Source organism: Chinchilla lanigera, unplaced genomic scaffold, assembly GCF_000276665.1.
Source record: "Chinchilla lanigera isolate Chin_1 unplaced genomic scaffold, ChiLan1.0 scaffold00001, whole genome shotgun sequence".
NCBI lineage: Eukaryota > Metazoa > Chordata > Mammalia > Rodentia > Chinchillidae > Chinchilla > Chinchilla lanigera.
Window position 1 is genome coordinate 47,185,616 of NW_004955402.1, and position 5,778 is coordinate 47,191,393.

A 5,778-nucleotide genomic window follows, 5' to 3' on the forward strand; every position below is an offset into this window, starting at 1 on the left:
TCTCAAGTTTATCTTGCTTTGTGGCAAAGTAGTGCTCCATTGTATATAAATACCACATTTTTTTTCCTATCTATTCATCTGTTGATCTAGATATAAGCTGTTTCCAAAATTTAGCTATTTTGAATTGCACTGCTGTTAAAATGAGTATGGATACATCAATGTGGTATGATGTCTTTAATTCTTGGGAAGATACCTAGAAGGGGAATAGGTGTGTCAAATGGAATTTATTTTTTCAGTTTTTTGAGGGATCCCCATAATAATTTCTGTAGTGGTTGTATCAGTTTACAGTCCCACCAACAATGGAGAAGTGTTCCTTTCTCCTCCACAGCCTCATGAGCATTTGTTATTGGTTGATTTTTTGATGATAGTCATTCTTTCTGGAATGATATGAAATCTTAGTGTTGTTTTAATTTGCATTTCTCTAATAGTCAACAATATTGAGCTTTTTTGTGTACTTATTTGCTGTTTGTATTTCTTCATCTGAGAAGTGTGCATTAATTCCAGATACTTAATAAGTCTTAAGCTATTTAACTGAGCTGCTTAAACCAGTTAATAGCTTCGACTATCAAATAAACCAAATTTTGTCTGAAAATACATCCTGACTCCAATTTTCAATTCCTAAACTTTTTTTTTCTTGCTTGTGGTCAAGGAACTGAGGGCCTCTTGCATGCTAAGTTTGAGTTCTATCATTGAGCATACTGCCAGATCCTCGATCCTTAAACATTTACTGAAACTAAGTACAAGACCCAGGTGTCAGGAAAACTAGGCATCTGGAGACTATGAAGATGTGTACAGTATGGTCCTTGCGGTACAGAAGTTTAAAATTTAGTGGAAGAGACAGGATAGGTAAAAGAACTCATTGAGATTTATTGATTACCATCATAAACCATCTATTTTATTTTATTTTATTGTTAAAGAGAATGAAAATAATTTATAAATTAGAAATGATATAGAAGTTCACTAAACAAGATGATAGGAATTCAATAGTGGTTGTTATATTGCATATTGTTGTCTTCAAATTAGTTGTTCAGATTACCAGATATAAGCATGCCAAATTGGTCAAAAAATTAAAAAGAAGAAAATGTAAGCATTAGCTGCTCCTTTCAATAAACCAACAGACATCAGCAGTACAATTATCCAAGCTATCCTTCCATATATATATTTTTCCCTTCCTTCTTTCTTTCTTTTCTCCTTTCCCTCATTCTAGTTGTTCCTTCCCTTTGAGCAGTTTCTTTCCCTTTCACAATATCTGTTGCACCTTTTGGATTTTATTTACTTTTCCAGGTTCTCACATTAGGGAGACAATATGATGTTTACACTTGCAGGTCTGATTTATTTCACTTGTGAATATAGTCTCTAGTTGCATCCATTTGCCTATAAAAGCCTCGAGTTTATCTTTTTTATAGTTGAGTAATACTGTATTGTATAAAAATACCACATCTTTTTTATCCATTCTTCAATTGATGGGAAGCCATCTATTTTAGATACTGGATATGAACCAGTCAAAAATCCCTTTCTTATAATCAGTAATAAGTCATAATAATGTAGCTGTAAAGAGCTACAGGGCAATGAAAAGGGCACATCACCTCTGTAGTGGTCTTCCCCGAAATCTATAATCTCAGTATAAGCATAAGAAAACACCAGGAAAATCCACCTTGAAGGATTTTCTACTTCTACAATATATCTGAACTGTGCTGTTCAAAAATGTCAAGGTCATGAAAGACAAGGAACAACTGAGGAATGGCATAGATTGAGAAGACTACAAGACATTAGCAAATAAGTGTAGTGTGGGATTCTGGATTTGACCCTAGAGCAGAAAAAGGACATTAGTCAAAACATTATGAAAAATGAGAATATATTCCGTAGTTTAGCCAATACCATGGTTATAGCAATATCCATGTGTTATGGTTTATGTCTGTGTGTCCCCCCAAAGCCTCCTGCGGCCATGGGGGCAGGCTATTAGATTTTGAATATGGGTGTGAGATCTGCACTTGCCCTGGAGTAGATAGTTTGCATATGTAAGGGAGAGGAAAAGAGTACTTGGGGCATTCCTCCCCCATTCTGCCCTGGTGCGTGCTTGCAGCTTAGATGTGTTCTGCCGCCCTGAGCTGTAGCTCTTTACCATGTGCCACTCTGCCTTGTAATCTGCCAAGTATGGACTGAAACTTCCACAAACTGTAAGCGAAATAAACCTTTCCTTCCTTAAATGTGGGCATCAGGTATTTTGTCCCAGCAGCGAGAAAAAAGTAACCAAGACACCATGGTTTTAGCAATATCCATGGTTTTAGTCTTGATAAATGTGCCATGGTTATTTAAGATGCTAGCATTAGGGGAGTTGGGTAAAGGGCGTATGAGAATTCTCTGCAACTCTTCTATAAGTAGTTTTAAAATAAAAGATTTTCTTCTGAAAATCACTGTTCTCTGTGGCCTTACATTCTAGTGGAATAGAAACCTTATCTTACAAGTTTAAAATGTAAATGTAAACATGTCACACATGTAACTGTTTACAAGGACTTCCTTGTAAACATTGTACATTATCTACCCAATTCTGTGAGGTAGATGGTAAGTGTCCCATTTCTACTAATGAGGAAGTAGAGCTTCAGAGAGATCAGGAATTCTCTAATCCATGGAGAGCTTGAATGGCAGAGCTGAAGTTTGAATCCAGGCCAACTGATTCCAAATCCAACCTCAGAGGAAGATTGTATGTGACAAGTACTAGCATAGTGTCAGGATGTACCATGTGGCCAGTGGGGAACACTTAATTCTGATCAAGTGGTTAGGGGTGCCTTAGGGAAGGTGTCATTTAAGGGGGGTTTCAAGATTTTAAGCATCAGGAATAAAGGCACAAATGAATAAAGTATGTGGCATATTCCAGGAAGGCTGGGCTTTGCATAATAAGAAATTTGGACTTTATTCTGTAGCAGTGGAGTTTGTTGAAAGCTCTCTTTTCTCTCCCACCCCTTCTCCCTGCCTTTTATTTTTTTTTTGGTGTTATTGTTTTGAGGCAGTCTTGCTACAGTATGTAGTTCAGGTTGGTCTTGAACTCCCTGGGTAGCCCATGTTCGCCTTGAATTCAGTGATCCTCTTGCCTCAGCTTCCCAAGTGCTGGGATTACAGACATGTACCACCATGCCTGGCTCTATGGTCTTTCCTTCTTGGGAGAGTTGTGATTTAGTGAGATAATGGATTTAGGAAAATAGATTTTTAGAGTGGATGAGGAAGACAAAGGAGGCAGGAAGATCAAGTAGCTGGTTCCTGCAAATAGTGTTGCATTTTAGGAAGCAGGGCCATGTAGAACCAAGTGGGGTAGACTCCATTCTTGGAGCACAGCTCCTATTTTCTTGTCTCTTAGTCTTTGGTTAAACACTGTTTTTTGTCAATTGCTTTCACCAGTTCAGTCTGTTAAATAAAATATGTTTTCTTAGAATGCCAACTCCAGTGTCACTTACCCAAGAAGCCTCTGAAACTTCTCTGAACTCTATGCTTCATGCCTTGAATTTTCTTTAGATGTGTGCTGAGCGTAACACAGTGCCTGGCACAGCATACTGGTTAAAACATTGTTTCATCGACATAGTTCTTCCTTCTAGTTTGCAAAACCTCCAAGTGCTAAGACTTCATCTTACTCACTTTTGTAACTCCCTCTGCCCTTATTCCCTACATGTTCATACTTGGTCAAATTTTATTGAACAAAATGAAACTTCCTTGTTTGTGATCAAGGAATTTGGAAATGAGAGAGGTCACAGGTGGCATTCAGCCTTTGTAAGGTCTCACATGCAGCCCATCCAGGGCTGAATACACCTCAGTCTAACAGATCACTTAAAAGGAATGCATAATACTGAGGCCCTCACCATGTTCTGCAAGCCACCCATGTACACCCAGAAATCAGGTCTTTGCTTGTTGAGTTGCCAACTCCTCTATGACTTGTAGCACTATCAGGCAGGCAAAGTGCTGTCAGGACTGATCCTATTAATGAGGTGACTCATCATGCTGGAAACCTGTTTGGCCATCTCCAGTGCCATACAGGTTTCTGAATGTGCTCACATTCCTTAAAAGCCAAGTCATTCCCACTTACTGAAGTTCATTTTATTCATATGAAGCCGCATATGAATGAGAAGGAATGTGAACTGAGAAGGAGTCCGAACCCTATGCAACAGCTTCAATTATCCGGGGGTTGGAGGATCAAGCAGCTATTCTTCCTTGTTGATTACACAGGCAAGGTGATATAAGGCAGCAGTCTCCAACCTTTTGGGCATCATCAGTCTCAGTTTTGTGGAAGAATTTTTCCAAGGACTGGGGTTGATTTAAGTGCATTACATTTATTGTGCACTCTATATGTACTATTATTACTTTGTAATGTATCATGGAATAATTCTGTAAGTCACCATAATGCAGAAACAGTGAGAGCACTGGGCTGTTTTCCTGCAGTTGAATGGTCCCATCTAGGGGTGATGAGAGACAGTGATGCCTAAAGTAGGTTTCTTATATCCAGTCTATTCCATAAATTCATTTTGATTTTTTTTTGTCTTTTTGTGATAGGGTCTCACTATGCAGTTCAGGCTGGCCTTGAGCTCACTTTGTAACCCCAGCTAGTCTTAAACTTGCAGCAGTCCTCCTGCCTCAGCCTCCTGAGTGCTGGGATTACAGGCAAAATGACACTCAGCTGTCATTTTGATTGTTGTCATTGCAGAAAACCCTGCTTCACAGAGATAGAGTGTTGGAAATGGATGCAAGCTTTTCAGTGCTGAAAATCTTTCCTGAGACTATCTCAGGATATTTTGCCTTGACTTTAATCCTGAATATATACAGATTTGAAGTTGTCTCAAATGTATTTTTCAGGCCACTGTCATTTGAAATCTCAGATGATCCTCTTTCACCATGGATAAAGTAGATTCTCATGGCTTATTAACAAATAGGCTATGGATCATTGCCTTCCCATTTGGGAACTTCTGTGGTTGAGAAGTAACGTTCAGACTCTTCTGAAAACTGAGAAGTAATCATGCACCAGCAGGGAGAAATCATTTTCCTTGAAAAATCTCTGTTAATATTTGAAACATGCAAAAAAATCCTAGTGTTCATTTGTTACCCTTAAAATTCCAGTTTGGGTTTGAATACATCTACTTTGTCTGCCAACTTGAACACAGCTGTTGTTTTCTCTGAGGTGACAGACTGAGTTTGCTGAGTAGGCTGAATATGTCACACAAATAAGCAAATTTTGTGACTTATTCTGTATCACTGAAATACAGTGCTAGTGGTGACTATTTTTCAAAGAGAAATACGGGAAGTGCTTTTGTAACTCAAAAACTCTGGCAAGGGATATACCTTTAGAAAAGCATTTCACTTCTGTGTATGAGAAAAGATATGTGAGCTCTGTTTCCATCTCTTTACAGATCTGTAGGAACAGAGTCAAGGGCATAAACTTTAATGTGGTTGATAATTTTGATGACACCCTGCAAAATATTTTTATATTCAGGTGATTTTTTTTTTGCCAGCATTTCTGTATGGATGACAGTGCATAGACTTACATTCAGAAGCAACTTCTTTGACCCTAGTAGAGAAAAGAGAAATCCGTTATCATGGCAGTATATATATATGTATACATATATATGTATATCTCCACATGAAAAAACCAGTTCAGTTTTCCTATATGTAATAATTCCAAGACTTGAATATTTCTGAAGCTGTGTTGTTGGTTGGTAACAAAAGCATACATAATATATCTTCATACACATCTTCCTAAAAAATATATTGCAAACCCTCAGCCCCACGTGCCCTGCGCAG